The 19,270-nt window shown below is 37.3% G+C and overlaps 23 non-coding genes and 10 pseudogenes across 23 annotated transcripts; all 33 read left to right on the top strand.

The window, feature by feature from the left end:
* The first annotated feature begins 338 nt into the window (after positions 1 to 338).
* Positions 339 to 457, top strand: LOC122338131. Its single transcript, XR_006249719.1, has one exon. It is a non-coding gene; the product is annotated as a 5S ribosomal RNA (ribosomal RNA).
* Positions 458 to 738: 281 nt separating this feature from the next.
* Positions 739 to 857, top strand: LOC122338130. The gene has a single exon (XR_006249718.1). It is a non-coding gene; the product is annotated as a 5S ribosomal RNA (ribosomal RNA).
* A 271-nt stretch (positions 858 to 1,128) lies between these two features.
* Positions 1,129 to 1,247, top strand: LOC122338129. Its single transcript, XR_006249717.1, has one exon. It is a non-coding gene; the product is annotated as a 5S ribosomal RNA (ribosomal RNA).
* A 281-nt stretch (positions 1,248 to 1,528) lies between these two features.
* LOC122338150 lies at positions 1,529 to 1,637 on the top strand (annotated as a pseudogene).
* A 274-nt stretch (positions 1,638 to 1,911) lies between these two features.
* On the top strand, positions 1,912 to 2,030 carry LOC122338138 (annotated as a pseudogene).
* Positions 2,031 to 2,307: 277 nt separating this feature from the next.
* Positions 2,308 to 2,426, top strand: LOC122338128. Its single transcript, XR_006249716.1, has one exon. It is a non-coding gene; the product is annotated as a 5S ribosomal RNA (ribosomal RNA).
* Positions 2,427 to 2,702: 276 nt separating this feature from the next.
* On the top strand, positions 2,703 to 2,821 carry LOC122338127. Its single transcript, XR_006249715.1, has one exon. It is a non-coding gene; the product is annotated as a 5S ribosomal RNA (ribosomal RNA).
* Positions 2,822 to 3,097: 276 nt separating this feature from the next.
* LOC122338126 lies at positions 3,098 to 3,216 on the top strand. Its single transcript, XR_006249713.1, has one exon. It is a non-coding gene; the product is annotated as a 5S ribosomal RNA (ribosomal RNA).
* Positions 3,217 to 3,493: 277 nt separating this feature from the next.
* On the top strand, positions 3,494 to 3,612 carry LOC122338125. The gene has a single exon (XR_006249712.1). It is a non-coding gene; the product is annotated as a 5S ribosomal RNA (ribosomal RNA).
* A 280-nt stretch (positions 3,613 to 3,892) lies between these two features.
* LOC122338124 lies at positions 3,893 to 4,011 on the top strand. The gene has a single exon (XR_006249711.1). It is a non-coding gene; the product is annotated as a 5S ribosomal RNA (ribosomal RNA).
* A 279-nt stretch (positions 4,012 to 4,290) lies between these two features.
* LOC122338123 lies at positions 4,291 to 4,409 on the top strand. Its single transcript, XR_006249710.1, has one exon. It is a non-coding gene; the product is annotated as a 5S ribosomal RNA (ribosomal RNA).
* Positions 4,410 to 4,681: 272 nt separating this feature from the next.
* LOC122338139 lies at positions 4,682 to 4,802 on the top strand (annotated as a pseudogene).
* A 276-nt stretch (positions 4,803 to 5,078) lies between these two features.
* LOC122338120 lies at positions 5,079 to 5,197 on the top strand. Its single transcript, XR_006249708.1, has one exon. It is a non-coding gene; the product is annotated as a 5S ribosomal RNA (ribosomal RNA).
* A 274-nt stretch (positions 5,198 to 5,471) lies between these two features.
* LOC122338119 lies at positions 5,472 to 5,590 on the top strand. Its single transcript, XR_006249707.1, has one exon. It is a non-coding gene; the product is annotated as a 5S ribosomal RNA (ribosomal RNA).
* Positions 5,591 to 5,864: 274 nt separating this feature from the next.
* LOC122338140 lies at positions 5,865 to 5,984 on the top strand (annotated as a pseudogene).
* A 273-nt stretch (positions 5,985 to 6,257) lies between these two features.
* On the top strand, positions 6,258 to 6,376 carry LOC122338118. The gene has a single exon (XR_006249706.1). It is a non-coding gene; the product is annotated as a 5S ribosomal RNA (ribosomal RNA).
* A 275-nt stretch (positions 6,377 to 6,651) lies between these two features.
* On the top strand, positions 6,652 to 6,770 carry LOC122338117. The gene has a single exon (XR_006249705.1). It is a non-coding gene; the product is annotated as a 5S ribosomal RNA (ribosomal RNA).
* A 274-nt stretch (positions 6,771 to 7,044) lies between these two features.
* Positions 7,045 to 7,163, top strand: LOC122338116. Its single transcript, XR_006249704.1, has one exon. It is a non-coding gene; the product is annotated as a 5S ribosomal RNA (ribosomal RNA).
* Positions 7,164 to 7,435: 272 nt separating this feature from the next.
* On the top strand, positions 7,436 to 7,554 carry LOC122338136 (annotated as a pseudogene).
* A 276-nt stretch (positions 7,555 to 7,830) lies between these two features.
* On the top strand, positions 7,831 to 7,949 carry LOC122338115. The gene has a single exon (XR_006249703.1). It is a non-coding gene; the product is annotated as a 5S ribosomal RNA (ribosomal RNA).
* A 274-nt stretch (positions 7,950 to 8,223) lies between these two features.
* LOC122338110 lies at positions 8,224 to 8,342 on the top strand. The gene has a single exon (XR_006249698.1). It is a non-coding gene; the product is annotated as a 5S ribosomal RNA (ribosomal RNA).
* Positions 8,343 to 14,636: 6,294 nt separating this feature from the next.
* LOC122338114 lies at positions 14,637 to 14,755 on the top strand. The gene has a single exon (XR_006249702.1). It is a non-coding gene; the product is annotated as a 5S ribosomal RNA (ribosomal RNA).
* Positions 14,756 to 15,028: 273 nt separating this feature from the next.
* Positions 15,029 to 15,147, top strand: LOC122338113. The gene has a single exon (XR_006249701.1). It is a non-coding gene; the product is annotated as a 5S ribosomal RNA (ribosomal RNA).
* Positions 15,148 to 15,420: 273 nt separating this feature from the next.
* LOC122338112 lies at positions 15,421 to 15,539 on the top strand. Its single transcript, XR_006249700.1, has one exon. It is a non-coding gene; the product is annotated as a 5S ribosomal RNA (ribosomal RNA).
* Positions 15,540 to 15,816: 277 nt separating this feature from the next.
* Positions 15,817 to 15,935, top strand: LOC122338111. Its single transcript, XR_006249699.1, has one exon. It is a non-coding gene; the product is annotated as a 5S ribosomal RNA (ribosomal RNA).
* A 276-nt stretch (positions 15,936 to 16,211) lies between these two features.
* On the top strand, positions 16,212 to 16,330 carry LOC122338153. Its single transcript, XR_006249723.1, has one exon. It is a non-coding gene; the product is annotated as a 5S ribosomal RNA (ribosomal RNA).
* A 274-nt stretch (positions 16,331 to 16,604) lies between these two features.
* LOC122338146 lies at positions 16,605 to 16,723 on the top strand (annotated as a pseudogene).
* Positions 16,724 to 16,994: 271 nt separating this feature from the next.
* On the top strand, positions 16,995 to 17,113 carry LOC122338145. Its single transcript, XR_006249722.1, has one exon. It is a non-coding gene; the product is annotated as a 5S ribosomal RNA (ribosomal RNA).
* Positions 17,114 to 17,385: 272 nt separating this feature from the next.
* On the top strand, positions 17,386 to 17,500 carry LOC122338151 (annotated as a pseudogene).
* Positions 17,501 to 17,772: 272 nt separating this feature from the next.
* LOC122338134 lies at positions 17,773 to 17,891 on the top strand. The gene has a single exon (XR_006249721.1). It is a non-coding gene; the product is annotated as a 5S ribosomal RNA (ribosomal RNA).
* A 273-nt stretch (positions 17,892 to 18,164) lies between these two features.
* On the top strand, positions 18,165 to 18,283 carry LOC122338137 (annotated as a pseudogene).
* A 271-nt stretch (positions 18,284 to 18,554) lies between these two features.
* LOC122338147 lies at positions 18,555 to 18,673 on the top strand (annotated as a pseudogene).
* Positions 18,674 to 18,940: 267 nt separating this feature from the next.
* LOC122338149 lies at positions 18,941 to 19,059 on the top strand (annotated as a pseudogene).
* Positions 19,060 to 19,270: the final 211 nt, after the last annotated feature.

The following is a 19,270-nucleotide window of genomic DNA, read 5'->3' as shown; positions in this document are numbered from 1 at the left end:
AGCAGAGTTGGGCCTAGTTAGTACTTGGATGGGAGACTGCCTAGGAATACCAGGTGCTGTAAGTTTTGAGTTTTTCACTACTTATCTAATACACTGGCCCTTAGTGTGGCCAAAGTTTGACCAGCTCTTTGCTTTCCCTTACTGCTTATTTAATTCAATTGCCTTTAAAGTAGCTGTTCTTTAAACAGAGTTTGACTGTTTTTAACTACTTAACTAATGCTCTTATCTTTAATGTAGCTCATTTTGAAGTATTTTTTTGTATTTCATTCATTACTTATCTAGTATAATGGCACTTAGTGTGCCTCACCTTAAAATAGGGGCTTTTTGCAGCAGCTTTAGCTTACGGCCATACCACCCTGTTCACGCCTGATCTCGTCTGATCTCAGAAGCTAAGCAGAGTTGGGCCTAGTTAGTACTTGGATGGGAGACTGCCTAGGAATACCAGGTGCTGTAAGTTTTGAGTTTTTCACTACTTATCTAATACACACTGGCCCTTAGTGTGGCCAAAGTTTGACCAGCTCTTTGCTTTCCCTTACTGCTTATTTAATTCAATTGCCTTTAAAGTAGCTGTTCTTTAAACAGAGTTTGACTGTTTTTAACTACTTAACTAATGCTCTTATCTTTAATGTAGCTCATTTTGAAGTATTTTTTTGTATTTCATTCATTACTTATCTAGTATAATGGCACTTAGTGTGCCTCACCTTAAAATAGGGGGCTTTTTGCAGCAGCTTTAAGCTAGCTTACGGCCATACCACCCTGTTCACGCCTGATCTCGTCTGATCTCAGAAGCTAAGCAGAGTTGGGCCTAGTTAGTACTTGGATGGGAGACTGCCTAGGAATACCAGGTGCTGTAAGTTTTTGAGTTTTTCACTACTTATCTAATACACTGGCCCTTAGTGTGGCCAAAGTTTGACCAGCTCTTTGCTTTCCCTTACTGCTTATTTAATTCAATTGCCTTTAAAGTAGCTGTTCTTTAAACAGAGTTTGACTGTTTTAACTACTTAACTAATGCTCTTATCTTTAATGTAGCTCATTTTGAAGTATTTTTTGTATTTCATTCATTACTTATCTAGTATAATGGCACTTAGTGTGCCTCACCTTAAAATAGGGGCTTTTGCAGCAGCTTTAGCTTACGGCCATACCACCCTGTTCACGCCTGATCTCGTCTGATCTCAGAAGCTAAGCAGAGTTGGGCCTAGTTAGTACTTGGATGGGAGACTGCCTAGGAATACCAGGTGCTGTAAGTTTTTGAGTTTTTTCACTACTTATCTAATACAACGGCCCTTAGTGTGGCCAAAGTTTGACCAGCTCTTTGCTTTCCCTTACTGCTTATTTAATTCAATTGCCTTTAAAGTAGCTGTTCTTTAAACAGAGTTTGACTGTTTTTAACTACTTAACTAATGCTCTTATCTTTAATGTAGCTCATTTTGAAGTATTTTTTTTTTTTGTATTTCATTCATTACTTATCTAGTATAATGGCACTTAGTGTGCCTCACCTTAAAATAGGGGGCTTTTTGCAGCAGCTTTCGCTTACGGCCATACCACCCTGTTCTCGTCTGATCTCAGAAGCTAAGCAGAGTTGGGCCTAGTTAGTACTTGGATGGGAGACTGCCTAGGAATACCAGGTGCTGTAAGTTTTTGAGTTTTTTCACTACTTATCTAATACACTGGCCCTTAGTGTGGCCAAAGTTTGACCAGCTCTTTGCTTTCCCTTACTGCTTATTTAATTCAATTGCCTTTAAAGTAGCTGTTCTTTAAACAGAGTTTGACTGTTTTTAACTACTTAACTAATGCTCTTATCTTTAATGTAGCTCATTTTGAAGTATTTTTTTGTATTTCATTCATTACTTATCTAGTATAATGGCACTTAGTGTGCCTCACCTTAAAATAGGGGGCTTTTGCAGCAGCTTTAGCTACGGCCATACCACCCTGTTCACGCCTGATCTCGTCTGATCTCAGAAGCTAAGCAGAGTTGGGCCTAGTTAGTACTTGGATGGGAGACTGCCTAGGAATACCAGGTGCTGTAAGTTTTTGAGTTTTTCACTACTTATCTAATACACTGGCCCTTAGTGTGGCCAAAGTTTGACCAGCTCTTTGCTTTCCCTTACTGCTTATTTAATTCAATTGCCTTTAAAGTAGCTGTTCTTTAAACAGAGTTTGACTGTTTTTAACTACTTAACTAATGCTCTTATCTTTAATGTAGCTCATTTTGAAGTTTTTTTTTGTATTTCATTCATTACTTATCTAGTATAATGGCACTTAGTGTGCCTCACCTTAAAAATAGGGGGCTTTTTGCAGCAGCTTTTAGCTTACGGCCATACCACCCTGTTCACGCCTGATCTCGTCTGATCTCAGAAGCTAAGCAGAGTTGGGCCTAGTTAGTACTTGGATGGGAGACTGCCTAGGAATACCAGGTGCTGTAAGTTTTTGAGTTTTTCACTACTTATCTAATACACTGGCCCTTAGTGTGGCCAAAGTTTGACCAGCTCTTTGCTTTCCCTTACTGCTTATTTAATTCAATTGCCTTTAAAGTAGCTGTTCTTTAAACAGAGTTTGACTGTTTTTAACTACTTAACTAATGCTCTTATCTTTAATGTAGCTCATTTTTGAAGTTTTTTTGTATTTCATTCATTACTTATCTAGTATAATGGCACTTAGTGTGCCTCACCTTAAAATAGGGGCTTTTTTTTGCAGCAGCTTTAGCTTACGGCCATACCACCCTGTTCACGCCTGATCTCGTCTGATCTCAGAAGCTAAGCAGAGTTGGGCCTAGTTAGTACTTGGATGGGAGACTGCCTAGGAATACCAGGTGCTGTAAGTTTTTGAGTTTTTCACTACTTATCTAATACACTGGCCCTTAGTGTGGCCAAAGTTTGACCAGCTCTTTGCTTTCCCTTACTGCTTATTTAATTCAATTGCCTTTAAAGTAGCTGTTCTTTAAACAGAGTTTGACTGTTTTTAACTACTTAACTAATGCTCTTATCTTTAATGTAGCTCATTTTGAAGTATTTTTTTGTATTTCATTCATTACTTATCTAGTATAATGGCACTTAGTGTGCCTCACCTTAAAATAGGGGCTTTTTGCAGCAGCTTTAAAGCTTACGGCCATACCACCCTGTTCACGCCTGATCTCGTCTGATCTCAGAAGCTAAGCAGAGTTGGGCCTAGTTAGTACTTGGATGGGAGACTGCCTAGGAATACCAGGTGCTGTAAGTTTTGAGTTTTTCACTACTTATCTAATACACTGGCCCTTAGTGTGGCCAAAGTTTGACCAGCTCTTTGCTTTCCCTTACTGCTTATTTAATTCAATTGCCTTTAAAGTAGCTGTTCTTTAAACAGAGTTTGACTGTTTTTAACTACTTAACTAATGCTCTTATCTTTAATGTAGCTCATTTTGAAGTATTTTTTTTTTTTGTATTTCATTCATTACTTATCTAGTATAATGGCACTTAGTGTGCCTCACCTTAAAATAGGGCTTTTTGCAGCAGCTTTAGCTTACGGCCATACCACCCTGTTCACGCCTGATCTCGTCTGATCTCAGAAGCTAAGCAGAGTTGGGCCTAGTTAGTACTTGGATGGGAGACTGCCTAGGAATACCAGGTGCTGTAAGTTTTTGAGTTTTTCACTACTTATCTAATACACTGGCCCTTAGTGTGGCCAAAGTTTGACCAGCTCTTTGCTTTCCCTTACTGCTTATTTAATTCAATTGCCTTTAAAGTAGCTGTTCTTTAAACAGAGTTTGACTGTTTTTAACTACTTAACTAATGCTCTTATCTTTAATGTGTAGCTCATTTTGAAGTATTTTTTTTTTTGTATTTCATTCATTACTTATCTAGTATAATGGCACTTAGTGTGCCTCACCTTAAAATAGGGGCTTTTTGCAGCAGCTTTAGCTTACGGCCATACCACCCTGTTCACGCCTGATCTCGTCTGATCTCAGAAGCTAAGCAGAGTTGGGCCTAGTTAGTACTTGGATGGGAGACTGCCTAGGAATACCAGGTGCTGTAAGTTTTTGAGTTTTTCACTACTTATCTAATACACTGGCCCTTAGTGTGGCCAAAGTTTGACCAGCTCTTTGCTTTCCCTTACTGCTTATTTAATTCAATTGCCTTTAAAGTAGCTGTTCTTTAAACAGAGTTTGACTGTTTTTAACTACTTAACTAATGCTCTTATCTTTAATGTAGCTCATTTTGAAGTATTTTTTTTTGTATTTCATTCATTACTTATCTAGTATAATGGCACTTAGTGTGCCTCACCTTAAAATAGGGGGCTTTTTGCAGCAGCTTTTAAGCTTACGGCCATACCACCCTGTTCACGCCTGATCTCGTCTGATCTCAGAAGCTAAGCAGAGTTGGGCCTAGTTAGTACTTGGATGGGAGACTGCCTAGGAATACCAGGTGCTGTAAGTTTTTGAGTTTTTCACTACTTATCTAATACACTGGCCCTTAGTGTGGCCAAAGTTTGACCAGCTCTTTGCTTTCCCTTACTGCTTATTTAATTCAATTGCCTTTAAAGTAGCTGTTCTTTAAACAGAGTTTGACTGTTTTTAACTACTTAACTAATGCTCTTATCTTTAATGTAGCTCATTTTGAAGTTTTTTTGTATTTCATTCATTACTTATCTAGTATAATGGCACTTAGTGTGCCTCACCTTAAAATAGGGGGCTTTTGCAGCAGCTTTAGCTTACGGCCATACCACCCTGTTCACGCCTGATCTCTCGTCTGATCTCAGAAGCTAAGCAGAGTTGGGCCTAGTTAGTACTTGGATGGGAGACTGCCTAGGAATACCAGGTGCTGTAAGTTTTGAGTTTTTCACTACTTATCTAATACACTGGCCCTTAGTGTGGCCAAAGTTTGACCAGCTCTTTGCTTTCCCTTACTGCTTATTTAATTCAATTGCCTTTAAAGTAGCTGTTCTTTAAACAGAGTTTGACTGTTTTTAACTACTTAACTAATGCTCTTATCTTTAATGTAGCTCATTTTGAAGAAGTTTTTTTGTATTTCATTCATTACTTATCTAGTATAATGGCACTTAGTGTGCCTCACCTTAAAATAGGGGGCTTTTTGCAGCAGCTTTTAGCTTACGGCCATACCACCCTGTTCACGCCTGATCTCGTCTGATCTCAGAAGCTAAGCAGAGTTGGGCCTAGTTAGTACTTGGATGGGAGACTGCCTAGGAATACCAGGTGCTGTAAGTTTTGAGTTTTTTTCACTACTTATCTAATACACTGGCCCTTAGTGTGGCCAAAGTTTGACCAGCTCTTTGCTTTCCCTTACTGCTTATTTAATTCAATTGCCTTTAAAGTAGCTGTTCTTTAAACAGAGTTTGACTGTTTTTAACTACTTAACTAATGCTCTTATCTTTAATGTAGCTCATTTTGAAGTATTTTTTGTATTTCATTCATTACTTATCTAGTATAATGGCACTTAGTGTGCCTCACCTTAAAATAGGGGCTTTTTGCAGCAGCTTTAGCTTACGGCCATACCACCCTGTTCACGCCTGATCTCGTCTGATCTCAGAAGCTAAGCAGAGTTGGGCCTAGTTAGTACTTGGATGGGAGACTGCCTAGGAATACCAGGTGCTGTAAGTTTTTGAGTTTTTCACTACTTATCTAATACACTGGCCCTTAGTGTGGCCAAAGTTTGACCAGCTCTTTGCTTTCCCTTACTGCTTATTTAATTCAATTGCCTTTAAAGTAGCTGTTCTTTAAACAGAGTTTGACTGTTTTTAACTACTTAACTAATGCTCTTATCTTTAATGTAGCTCATTTTGAAGTATTTTTTTGTATTTCATTCATTACTTATCTAGTATAATGGCACTTAGTGTGCCTCACCTTAAAATAGGGGCTTTTTGCAGCAGCTTTAGCTTACGGCCATACCACACCTGTTCACGCCTGATCTCGTCTGATCTCAGAAGCTAAGCAGAGTTGGGCCTAGTTAGTACTTGGATGGGAGACTGCCTAGGAATACCAGGTGCTGTAAGTTTTTGAGTTTTTCACTACTTATCTAATACACTGGCCCTTAGTGTGGCCAAAGTTTGACCAGCTCTTTGCTTTCCCTTACTGCTTATTTAATTCAATTGCCTTTAAAGTAGCTGTTCTTTAAACAGAGTTTGACTGTTTTTAACTACTTAACTAATGCTCTTATCTTTAATGTAGCTCATTTTGAAGTATTTTTTTGTATTTCATTCATTACTTATCTAGTATAATGGCACTTAGTGTGCCTCACCTTAAAATAGGGGCTTTTGCAGCAGCTTTAGCTTACGGCCATACCACCCTGTTCACGCCTGATCTCGTCTGATCTCAGAAGCTAAGCAGAGTTGGGCCTAGTTAGTACTTGGATGGGAGACTGCCTAGGAATACCAGGTGCTGTAAGTTTTTGAGTTTTTCACTACTTATCTAATACACTGGCCCTTAGTGTGGCCAAAGTTTGACCAGCTCTTTGCTTTCCCTTACTGCTTATTTAATTCAATTGCCTTTAAAGTAGCTGTTCTTTAAACAGAGTTTGACTGTTTTTAACTACTTAACTAATGCTCTTATCTTTAATGTAGCTCATTTTGAAGTATTTTTTTTTGTATTTCATTCATTACTTATCTAGTATAATGGCACTTAGTGTGCCTCACCTTAAAATAGGGCTTTTTGCAGCAGCTTTAGCTTACGGCCATACCACCCTGTTCACGCCTGATCTCGTCTGATCTCAGAAGCTAAGCAGAGTTGGGCCTAGTTAGTACTTGGATGGGAGACTGCCTAGGAATACCAGGTGCTGTAAGTTTTGAGTTTTTCACTACTTATCTAATACACTGGCCCTTAGTGTGGCCAAAGTTTGACCAGCTCTTTGCTTTCCCTTACTGCTTATTTAATTCAATTGCCTTTAAAGTAGCTGTTCTTTAAACAGAGTTTGACTGTTTTTAACTACTTAACTAATGCTCTTATCTTTAATGTAGCTCATTTTGAAGTATTTTTTTGTATTTCATTCATTACTTATCTAGTATAATGGCACTTAGTGTGCCTCACCTTAAAATAGGGGGCTTTTTGCAGCAGCTTTCGCTTACGGCCATACCACCCTGTTCACGCCTGATCTCGTCTGATCTCAGAAGCTAAGCAGAGTTGGGCCTAGTTAGTACTTGGATGGGAGACTGCCTAGGAATACCAGGTGCTGTAAGTTTTTGAGTTTTTTCACTACTTATCTAATACACTGGCCCTTAGTGTGGCCAAAGTTTGACCAGCTCTTTGCTTTCCCTTACTGCTTATTTAATTCAATTGCCTTTAAAGTAGCTGTTCTTTAAACAGAGTTTGACTGTTTTTAACTACTTAACTAATGCTCTTATCTTTAATGTAGCTCATTTTGAAGTATTTTTTTGTATTTCATTCATTACTTATCTAGTATAATGGCACTTAGTGTGCCTCACCTTAAAATAGGGGCTTTTTGCAGCTTTAGCTTACGGCCATCCCACCCTGTTCACGCCTGATCTCGTCTGATCTCAGAAGCTAAGCAGAGTTGGGCCTAGTTAGTACTTGGATGGGAGACTGCCTAGGAATACCAGGTGCTGTAAGTTTTTGAGTTTTTTCACTACTTATCTAATACACTGGCCCTTAGTGTGGCCAAAGTTTGACCAGCTCTTTGCTTTCCCTTACTGCTTATTTAATTCAATTGCCTTTAAAGTAGCTGTTCTTTAAACAGAGTTTGACTGTTTTTAACTACTTAACTAATGCTCTTATCTTTAATGTAGCTCATTTTGAAGTATTTTTTTGTATTTCATTCATTACTTATCTAGTATAATGGCACTTAGTGTGCCTCACCTTAAAATAGGGGGCTTTTTGCAGCAGCTTTAGCTTACGGCCATACCACCCTGTTCACGCCTGATCTCGTCTGATCTCAGAAGCTAAGCAGAGTTGGGCCTAGTTAGTACTTGGATGGGAGACTGCCTAGGAATACCAGGTGCTGTAAGTTTTTGAGTTTTTCACTACTTATCTAATACACTGGCCCTTAGTGTGGCCAAAGTTTGACCAGCTCTTTGCTTTCCCTTACTGCTTATTTAATTCAATTGCCTTTAAAGTAGCTGTTCTTTAAACAGAGTTTGACTGTTTTTAACTACTTAACTAATGCTCTTATCTTTAATGTAGCTCATTTTGAAGTATTTTTTTGTATTTCATTCATTACTTATCTAGTATAATGGCATAGTGTGCCTCACCTTAAAATAGGGGGCTTTTTGCAGCAGCTTTAAGCTTACGGCCATACCACCCTGTTCACGCCTGATCTCGTCTGATCTCAGAAGCTAAGCAGAGTTGGGCCTAGTTAGTACTTGGATGGGAGACTGCCTAGGAATACCAGGTGCTGTAAGCTTTTGAGTTTTTTCACTACTTATCTAATACACTGGCCCTTAGTGTGGCCAAAGTTTGACCAGCTCTTTGCTTTCCCTTACTGCTTATTTAATTCAATTGCCTTTAAAGTAGCTGTTCTTTAAACAGAGTTTGACTGTTTTTAACTACTTAACTAATGCTCTTATCTTTAATGTAGCTCATTTTGAAGTATTTTTTTTTTTGTATTTCATTCATTACTTATCTAGTATAATGGCACTTAGTGTGCCTCACCTTAAAATAGGGGGCTTTTTGCAGCAGCTTTAGCTTACGGCCATACCACCCTGTTCACGCCTGATCTCGTCTGATCTCAGAAGCTAAGCAGAGTTGGGCCTAGTTAGTACTTGGATGGGAGACTGCCTAGGATACACTGGCCCTTAGTGTGGCCAAAGTTTGACCAGCTCTTTGCTTTCCCTTACTGCTTATTTAATTCAATTGCCTTTAAAGTAGCTGTTCTTTAAACAGAGTTTGACTGTTTTTAACTACTTAACTAATGCTCTTATCTTTAATGTAGCTCATTTTTGAAGTATTTTTGTATTTCATTCATTACTTATCTAGTATAATGGCACTTAGTGTGCCTCACCTTAAAATAAAGCGACACTGGACTGCACGAGGAACAAGCATGGCAAGCGACTCTGGACTGTACGAGGAAGAAGCATGGGAAGCGATATTGGACTGGCACGAGGAACAAGCATGGCAAGCGACACTGGACTGGCACGAGGAAGAGGCCACGACAAAGCGACACTGGACTGGATGGCGAGACCACGTATGACAAAGCGACACTGGTCTGGATTACCGACAAGCGAGAAGAACATGGAAAAAACCTAGACACAAGAGACAAGTTTGGCAGAAGAAGATATTTAAAGGAGGCGACTGTGATTGTGAATGTGGAGAATGTAAGTGAGGTGAGAGCTGTGGATATTATAAAAGCGGTGACGGATAAATGTGGAAATGGGAATATTTTGGCGTTAAGACCAAGGCAAAGGAAAGAATATGAACTTACAATGGAAAAGGAAGAAGCATGTGAGAATTGACTGATGGACTTTTAATAAAAGGGTGAACTGCGAGATAAAAAAATTGCAAAATAGAATTACGTTGTTTCCTTCATGCACCTGCCCGTCTATCTTGATGATAATAAAATTTTAGGGAAATTGGAAGGATGGGAGTTAATCCCATATCAAATGTTAAAAGAAGATGCTACCGGGCACTGACATTGAGGATGGAACAAGGTTCCTAAAAGTTAGATTCCCCAAAGAAGTGACATCGTTGCCATATAGCACAAAGTTTGGAAACAGCCGAGGGCGCAGTATTTTAGGGTGATGCACAGCCATCAGGTGAAGACCTGTAGGCTGTGCATGAGACCAGAGACACCTGCTTAAAGAATGCCCAGATTTTAAGTGCTATAAGTGCGAGGAGAGGGGACATTTTGCAGAGATTGCAATGCTGTCAGATGCCCGGAGTGTCATGGAGTTTTAAATAAATGTGAATGTTGGATGGAGGAGAGGAAGGAGGTAGGGGAAGATCGGATGGGCGGACAGGTGCATGAAGGAAACAACGAGGAGGAAAGACAAATTGATGAAGAACAAGAGGAAGAAGGACTACAACAAAAAGAAACAGAAGAGGAATCAGACAACATAGAGGAGGCGTGAAGGAGAAAAAGAGAATGACAAAGACAAGGAACAGACAACAGAACAGGACACTCAGTGGGCGGAAATGGAAATAGCGGACAGTTTTAAAACTTTTCTAGATGATGTGGAGAGAGATGGACAAGGAATAGAAGTTCAAAGCAAAGAAATGGACAGTGAAGAAGAAACAAGGACAAACAGTATGGGAAAAGACAGAGGGGAGAGAGGACAAATAAGAAGGAGAACAATAAAGGTAAAACCAAACGTGGAAAATGCAAGGAAAAAATAATAACAACAAAGTGCAAACAGGTATGAAAGCGTTAAGAGGGCTGGAGGAGAAGATGGAGAATAATGGTTTTTAAGTATTTATTTTCTTTTTTTAATGGTTTTTAGTTGTGTTACTTTTAATGCAAGGGGACTGATGGACATGAAAGTTTGAAAGAGTGAAAGAAAAATGTAAAAGAGAAGATGTTATCGTTTTGCAAGAAACAAATTGGAAAGAGAGTGTGATGGTGGACTATAAAAGAAATGGGATGGAGATATTTTGTATAACAATGGAGATGGAAGGCTTGGAAGAGGGTGGCTTTTTAATGAGAAAAATGTTTTTAATTCAAGCAATGTAGTGTATAAAGATAAGATGGGAAATGTATGGTGGTTGAAGTAAATTGTGAAGGGCGTGAACTGATTTTAGCCAATGTACACGCACCAACAGAAGAGAAAAGAAAAGAAAGGATTTTTAATGTTTTAGAAATATTGTAAAGAAGTATAAAGAAATAATAATGATGGGGATTTTAATACTGTTTTTAGCAAGCAGGATATGGCGGAGGAATGGTTTTAAATCAGACACAGGGAGAAATGAATTAAAGGAACTGATGAGAGAAAATAACTTAATAGATGTGTGGAGGGAAATGAATGGAGGAAAAAGGAGTTTTCAAGAAGGCAAATAGTAGGAACTTTATTTGTAAAACAAGAATTGATTATGTGTTATGTACAAGAAATGTAGGGAATTTTATTGAAAAAATCAGATATGAAGAAACCAGTTTTAGTGATCATAAGTTTTTACGTTTTAAAATAGATTGGAGCAACATGCAAAGGGGTCGGGAGTATGGATTTTAAATACAGAGATTTTAAAGAATGAAGACTATGTTTTGAAGGTTAAAGGAGTCATTGAAAAAGAAAAGGAAAATGAAATGTATACAGAGGATAAGAGAATCTGGTGGGAGAATGTCAAATTTTTAATCAAAAAATTTTCAATCAAATATTGTAGTACTTTGAGGAAATGCAAAGGTTCAAAGAAGAGAAATAAAGAAGAGTTTGGAAATTGAATTGAATAAAGAAAATAAAGACATACTAAAGATAAAGGAAATGGAGGAAGACTGAAAGAAATAGAAGAAAAAGAATATGGAGGCGAGGTTAAGAAGCAAAGCTAAATATCTTGTGGAGGGTGAAAAATGCACAAAATTCTTTTTGATTTGGAAAAAAAAAAAGGAAAGCTGATATTATAAAAGAAATACGAGGGAAAAATGGAGAAATTGTAGAAGGTAATGAAAATATTTTAAAAGAAATAAAAAGATTTTTATGAGGATCTGTTTTAGTGCAAGGGGCGTGGAAGAGAAGAAAAAAAAAAAAACTGCTGAATCAGATAAAAGCAAAAGTAAGTGAGGAAGATAAAAAGATTGTGACCAAGTAATCAGAGAAGAGAGAGATCGAAAGAGCAATAAATGAACTGAATAAAAAAAAGAATCCGGGAATAGACGGTTTGGGAACTGAATTTTATGTATGTTTTAAAGGGGTTTTAACAAAGATTTTAAATGAGGTTTTAAAGAAATTTTTGAAAAAGAAGAAATTAATGAAAGAACGAGGATGGGGTTAATGAAGCTGGTATATAAAAGGAAGGGTGAAAAATAGATTTAAAAAACTATAGGCCAATTACAATGTTGAACACGGATCTTAAAATTTTAGCCAAGGTTTTAGCAAACAGATTAAAGGAAGTTATGCCAAGCATAATTGAAACAAACCAAGCATACGGAGTGAAAGGAAGGGATATAGATGACATAAAAATGAGTATAAGAGATACAATATGGTACATGAAGGATAAAGGTGAAGATGGATATATAATTAGTTTGGACTTTGAAAAAGCTTTTGATAGGGTGGAACACAGGTATTTATTTGAGGTTTTAAGGAGTTTTGGTTTTGGGGAATTTTATCAAATGGATAGAGATTTTATACAAAGGGTGCTTTAACAAGGATAAAATGTAATGGGTTTTAACAGACTGTTTTAAAATCACAAGATCAATTAGGCAGGGTTGTCCGCTTTCAGCTTTACTTTATTCACTTGTATCAGAACCATTGGGACTGGCTATAAAACAAAAAGAAGGAATAATAGGTATAGAAATTGGCATGAAAACAATGAAGGGAAGGTTTATCAATATGCTGATGACACACTTGATAATTGTAAAAGGAAAGGATAGTGTCAAAGAAGTTATGAATGTTGTAAAAGAATTTTGTAAAGGATCTGGGAGTAAAATAAATGAGGAGAAAACAGTATATATCAGATTTGGGAAAGCTATGATTTTAACGGATTGTTTTAACTTCAAGGAAGTGGAACAAATTAAGATTTTAGGAATTTTAATGGGGAAAAATGAGAGAAAAGTAAGAGATGAAATGTGGGAGGAACTAGTAACAGAAATAGAGAAGAGTTAAACTTTTGGAAACTGAGAACACTAAACTTAAAGGAAGGTTTTAATATTGAATGTTTTAATGGTTTCTAAGCTGTGGTATGTTTTAAATGTATCTGAGATGCCTTTGTGGACAGAAAAGAGGTTGAAGAAATGTTTTCTTGACTTTTTATGGGAGGAAAACCAGCAAGAATAGCATATAATACGATTTTAGGGGGCGGTGGAAAAGGGGATTAGGTTTAATGGATGTAGAACAGAGAAAAAATGCTTTGAGAGTTAAAATAGTAAAGAAATACCTACAAGAAGAGAGCAAATTTGAGTGGAAAAAACAATGAAATACTTTTTAAACAAATGTGGGAATTTTAACATGGGGATGGTATTTTATGGATGAAAACAAAAATTTGGATGACAGAAGGATTACCTGAGTTTTACAGAGAAATGTTTAGTGCCTGGGGAAAATTTTTAAGTAAAATTGTATACAACCCTCAAAAGAAGAAAACATTTTAAATCAACCCCTGTTCTTAAATAACAACATTTTAAAACAAGACAAAGAACTATTTTTAAGAAATGGATGGAAGTGGGGATAACAAAGAGTGAGAGATGTCTTGTATGAATTTAAAGAGGGTTTTTACCAATACAATATATTGTGGATGCAATGGATGAAGCAAAAGAAGAATATAGCAAACAGAAATAACAAACAAATATGAAATCCTTAAAAAAGCAATACCTAAAGAGTGGATTAAAAGAATAGAAGTATGGAAGAAGAGCAAACAGAGGAACATTTTAATGTGAAACTGGGGAAAAATTTTATGATTTTAAAGGGATGTACTGTAAAAATGTTTTATTGTGTTTTTAGAGATGGTGTTTTTAAAGAGCCAACTGTAAATAAGTACTGGGTGGAAAAATTCAACAATCTAAAAGAAGAATGTATATGGAGAAACATGAGGGGAAGTGTGTGAAACAAAGTTGGAATGTTTGGAGTATTTTATAAGACACAAAGTTGTTTTTACTGAAGTTATTTTACAAAAATATGGGATGGAACAACATGCAATGTGCAAAGTGTGCAAAAAAAAAAGAAGAGAGGATTTTACATCTGTTTTTATATTGTAAGGAACTGGAGGCATTTTTAAGGAAATGTAAATGTTTAATCAAAGACTTGACTGAAGAATGGGATGAAAATGGAATGGAATGGAACAGAGTGTTGATGTTTGGATGGGAAAAGAAGTGTAAAAACAAAGCCTTTATTAATCTGTTTGTGATGTTAATGAAAAGTGCAATATGGGAGAGGAGAATTGTGGCCAAAAGGAACAAATTGTTTTGGATGTTTGGACTGTCTTTAAAAGGAAAACTGAAATATATATGGACAAATTGTATGTGTATTTTAAAAGTGAAAAAATCCTAGATGCATTTTATGTTGTTTTTACACGAAATGTCTATCGTGTTTTAAAAGATTTTATGTAGGAGCTACGGAGAAGCGAAGAATTTGTTTAAATAATGTATGAAATTATGAGATATGTGATGTGGATATTGTACAAGAGAAAGTATGTTTTTATTGTATTTGATTGATTGAAAAATATTTTAATAAAAAAAAAAAAAAAAAAAAAAATTCACGCCTGATCTCGTCTGATCTCAGAAGCTAAGCAGAGTTGGGCCTAGTTAGTACTTGGATGGGAGACTGCCTAGGAATACCAGGTGCTGTAAGTTTTGAGTTTTTCACTACTTATCTAATACACTGGCCCATAGTGTGGCCAAAGTTTGACCAGCTCTTTGCTTTCCCTTACTGCTTATTTAATTCAATTGCCTTTAAAGTAGCTGTTCTTTAAACAGAGTTTGACTGTTTTTAACTACTTAACTAATGCTCTTATCTTTAATGTAGCTCATTTTGAAGTATTTTTTTGTATTTCATTCATTACTTATCTAGTATAATGGCACTTAGTGTGCCTCACCTTAAAATAGGGGCTTTTTGCAGCAGCTTTTGCTTACGGCCATACCACCCTGTTCACGCCTGATCTCGTCTGATCTCAGAAGCTAAGCAGAGTTGGGCCTAGTTAGTACTTGGATGGGAGACTGCCTAGGAATACCAGGTGCTGTAAGTTTTTGAGTTTTTCACTACTTATCTAATACACTGGCCCTTAGTGTGGCCAAAGTTTGACCAGCTCTTTGCTTTCCCTTACTGCTTATTTAATTCAATTGCCTTTAAAGTAGCTGTTCTTTAAACAGAGTTTGACTGTTTTTAACTACTTAACTAATGCTCTTATCTTTAATGTAGCTCATTTTGAAGTATTTTTTGTATTTCATTCATTACTTATCTAGTATAATGGCACTTAGTGTGCCTCACCTTAAAATAGGGGCTTTTTGCAGCAGCTTTAGCTTACGGCCATACCACCCTGTTCACGCCTGATCTCGTCTGATCTCAGAAGCTAAGCAGAGTTGGGCCTAGTTAGTACTTGGATGGGAGACTGCCTAGGAATACCAGGTGCTGTAAGTTTTGAGTTTTCACTACTTATCTAATACACTGGCCCTTAGTGTGGCCAAAGTTTGACCAGCTCTTTGCTTTCCCTTACTGCTTATTTAATTCAATTGCCTTTAAAGTAGCTGTTCTTTAAACAGAGTTTGACTGTTTTTAACTACTTAACTAATGCTCTTATCTTTAATGTAGCTCATTTTGAAGTAGTATTTTTGTATTTCATTCATTACTTATCTAGTATAATGGCACTTAGTGTGCCTCACCTTAAAAATAGGGCTTTTTGCAGCAGCTTTAGCTTACGGCCATACCACCCTGTTCACGCCTGATCTCGTCTGATCTCAGAAGCTAAGCAGAGTTGGGCCTAGTTAGTACTTGGATGGGAGACTGCCTAGGAATACCAGGTGCTGTAAGTTTTTGAGTTTTTCACTACTTATCTAATACACTGGCCCTTAGTGTGGCCAAAGTTTGACCAGCTCTTTGCTTTCCCTTACTGCTTATTTAATTCAATTGCCTTTAAAGTAGCTGTTCTTTAAACAGAGTTTGACTGTTTTTAACTACTTAACTAATGCTCTTATCTTTAATGTAGCTCATTTTGAAGTATTTTTTTGTATTTCATTCATTACTTATCTAGTATAATGGCACTTAGTGTGCCTCACCTTAAAATAGGGGCTTTTTGCAGCAGCTTTGAAAGCTTACGGCCATACCACCCTGTTCACGCCTGATCTCGTCTGATCTCAGAAGCTAAGCAGAGTTGGGCCTAGTTAGTACTTGGATGGGAGACTGCCTAGGAATACCAGGTGCTGTAAGTTTTTGAGTTTTTCACTACTTATCTAATACACTGGCCCTTAGTGTGGCCAAAGTTTGACCAGCTCTTTGCTTTCCCTTACTGCTTATTTAATTCAATTGCCTTTAAAGTAGCTGTTCTTTAAACAGAGTTTGACTGTTTTTAACTACTTAACTAATGCTCTTATCTTTAATGTAGCTCATTTTGAAGTAGTATTTTTGTATTTCATTCATTACTTATCTAGTATAATGGCACTTAGTGTGCCTCACCTTAAAATAGGGGGCTTTTGCAGCAGCTTTTAGCTTACGGCCATACCACCCTGTTCACGCCTGATCTCGTCTGATCTCAGAAGCTAAGCAGAGTTGGGCCTAGTTAGTACTTGGATGGGAGACTGCCTAGGAATACCAGGTGCTGTAAGTTTTGAGTTTTTCACTACTTATCTAATACACTGGCCCTTAGTGTGGCCAAAGTTTGACCAGCTCTTTGCTTTCCCTTACTGCTTATTTAATTCAATTGCCTTTAAAGTAGCTGTTCTTTAAACAGAGTTTGACTGTTTTTAACTACTTAACTAATGCTCTTATCTTTAATGTAGCTCATTTTGAAGTATTTTTTTGTATTTCATTCATTACTTATCTAGTATAATGGCACTTAGTGTGCCTCACCTTAAAATAGGGGCTTTTTGCAGCAGCTTTAGAAACACGGCCATACCACCCTGTTCACGCCTGATCTCGTCTGATCTCAGAAGCTAAGCAGAGTTGGGCCTAGTTAGTACTTGGATGGGAGACTGCCTAGGAATACCAGGTGCTGTAAGTTTTTGAGTTTTTCACTACTTATCTAATACACTGGCCCTTAGTGTGGCCAAAGTTTGACCAGCTCTTTGCTTTCCCTTACTGCTTATTTAATTCAATTGCCTTTAAAGTAGCTGTTCTTTAAACAGAGTTTGACTGTTTTTAACTACTTAACTAATGCTCTTATCTTTAATGTAGCTCATTTTGAAGTATTTTTTTGTATTTCATTCATTACTTTAGTATAATGGCACTTAGTGTGCCTCACCTTAAAATAGGGGCTTTTTGCAGCAGCTTTAGCTTACGGCCATACCACCCTGTTCACGCCTGATCTCGTCTGATCTCAGAAGCTAAGCAGAGTTGGGCCTAGTTAGTACTTGGATGGGAGACTGCCTAGGAATACCAGGTGCTGTAAGTTTTTGAGTTTTTCACTACTTATCTAATACACTGGCCCTTAGTGTGGCCAAAGTTTGACCAGCTCTTTGCTTTCCCTTACTGCTTATTTAATTCAATTGCCTTTAAAGTAGCTGTTCTTTAAACAGAGTTTGACTGTTTTTAACTACTTAACTAATGCTCTTATCTTTAATGTAGCTCATTTTGAAGTATTTTTTGTATTTCATTCATTACTTATCTAGTATAATGGCACTTAGTGTGCCTCACCTTAAAATAGGGGCTTTTTGCAGCAGCTTTGCTTACGGCCATACCACCTGTTCACGCCTGATCTCGTCTGATCTCAGCTAAGCAGAGTTGGGCCTAGTTAGTACTTGGATGGGAGACTGCCTAGGAATACCAGGTGCTGTAAGTTTTGAGTTTTTCACTACTTATCTAATACACTGGCCCTTAGTGTGGCCAAAGTTTGACCAGCTCTTTGCTTTCCCTTACTGCTTATTTAAATTCAATTGCCTTTAAAGTAGCTGTTCTTTAAACAGAGTTTGACTGTTTTTAACTACTTAACTAATGCTCTTATCTTTAATGTAGCTCATTTTGAAGTATTTTTGTATTTCATTCATTACTTATCTAGTATAATGGCACTTAGTGTGCCTCACCTTAAAATAGGGGCTTTTTGCAGCAGCTTTAGCTTACGGCCATACCACCCTGTTCACGCCTGATCTCGTCTGATCTCAGAAGCTAAGCAGAGTTGGGCCTAGTTAGTACTTGGATGGGAGACTGCCTAGGAATACCAGGTGCTGTAAGTTTTTGAGTTTTTCACTACTTATCTAATACACTGGCCCTTAGTGTGGCCAAAGTTTGACCAGCTCTTTGCTTTCCCTTACTGCTTATTTAATTCAATTGCCTTTAAAGTAGCTGTTCTTTAAACAGAGTTTGACTGTTTTTAACTACTTAACTAATGCTCTTATCTTTAATGTAGCTCATTTTGAAGTATTTTTTTGTATTTCATTCATTACTTATCTAGTATAATGGCACTTAGTGTGCCTCACCTTAAAATAGGGGCTTTTTGCAGCAGCTTTAGCTACGGCCATACCACCCTGTTCACGCCTGATCTCGTCTGATCTCAGAAGCTAAGCAGAGTTGGGCCTAGTTAGTACTTGGATGGGAGACTGCCTAGGAATACCAGGTGCTGTAAGTTTTGAGTTTTTCACTACTTATCTAATACACTGGCCCTTAGTGTGGCCAAAGTTTGACCAGCTCTTTGCTTTCCCTTACTGCTTATTTAATTCAATTGCCTTTAAAGTAGCTGTTCTTTAAACAGAGTTTGACTGTTTTTAACTACTTAACTAATGCTCTTATCTTTAATGTAGCTCATTTTGAAGTATTTTTTTGTATTTCATTCATTACTTATCTAGTATAATGGCACTTAGTGTGCCTCACCTTAAAATAGGGCTTTTTGCAGCAGCTTAGCTTACGGCCATACCACCTGTTCACGCCTGATCTCGTCTGATCTCAGAAGCTAAGCAGAGTTGGGCCTAGTTAGTACTTGGATGGGAGACTGCCTAGGGAATACCAGGTGCTGTAAGTTTTGAGTTTTTCACTACTTATCTAATACACTGGCCCTTAGTGTGGCCAAAGTTTGACCAGCTCTTTGCTTTCCCTTACTGCTTATTTAATTCAATTGCCTTTAAAGTAGCTGTTCTTTAAACAGAGTTTGACTGTTTTTAACTACTTAACTAATGCTCTTATCTTTAATGTAGCTCATTTTGAAGTATTTTTGTATTTCATTCATTACTTATCTAGTATAATGGCACTTAGTGTGCCTCACCTTAAAATAGGGGCTTTTTGCAGCAGCTTTTGGCACCATACCACCCTGTTCACGCCTGATCTCGTCTGATCTCAGAAGCTAAGCAGAGTTGGGCCTAGTTAGTACTTGGATGGGAGACTGCCTAGGAATACCAGGTGCTGTAAGTTTTTGAGTTTTTCACTACTTATCTAATACACTGGCCCTTAGTGTGGCCAAAGTTTGACCAGCTCTTTGCTTTCCCTTACTGCTTATTTAATTCAATTGCCTTTAAAGTAGCTGTTCTTTAAACAGAGTTTGACTGTTTTTAACTACTTAACTAATGCTCTTATCTTTAATGTAGCTCATTTTGAAGTATTTTTTTGTATTTCATTCATTACT

The sequence above is a fragment of the Puntigrus tetrazona genome, unplaced genomic scaffold (genome assembly GCF_018831695.1).
Source record: "Puntigrus tetrazona isolate hp1 unplaced genomic scaffold, ASM1883169v1 S000000980, whole genome shotgun sequence".
Taxonomy (NCBI): domain Eukaryota; kingdom Metazoa; phylum Chordata; class Actinopteri; order Cypriniformes; family Cyprinidae; genus Puntigrus; species Puntigrus tetrazona.
This window is presented reverse-complemented; position numbering and strand designations above follow the sequence as displayed.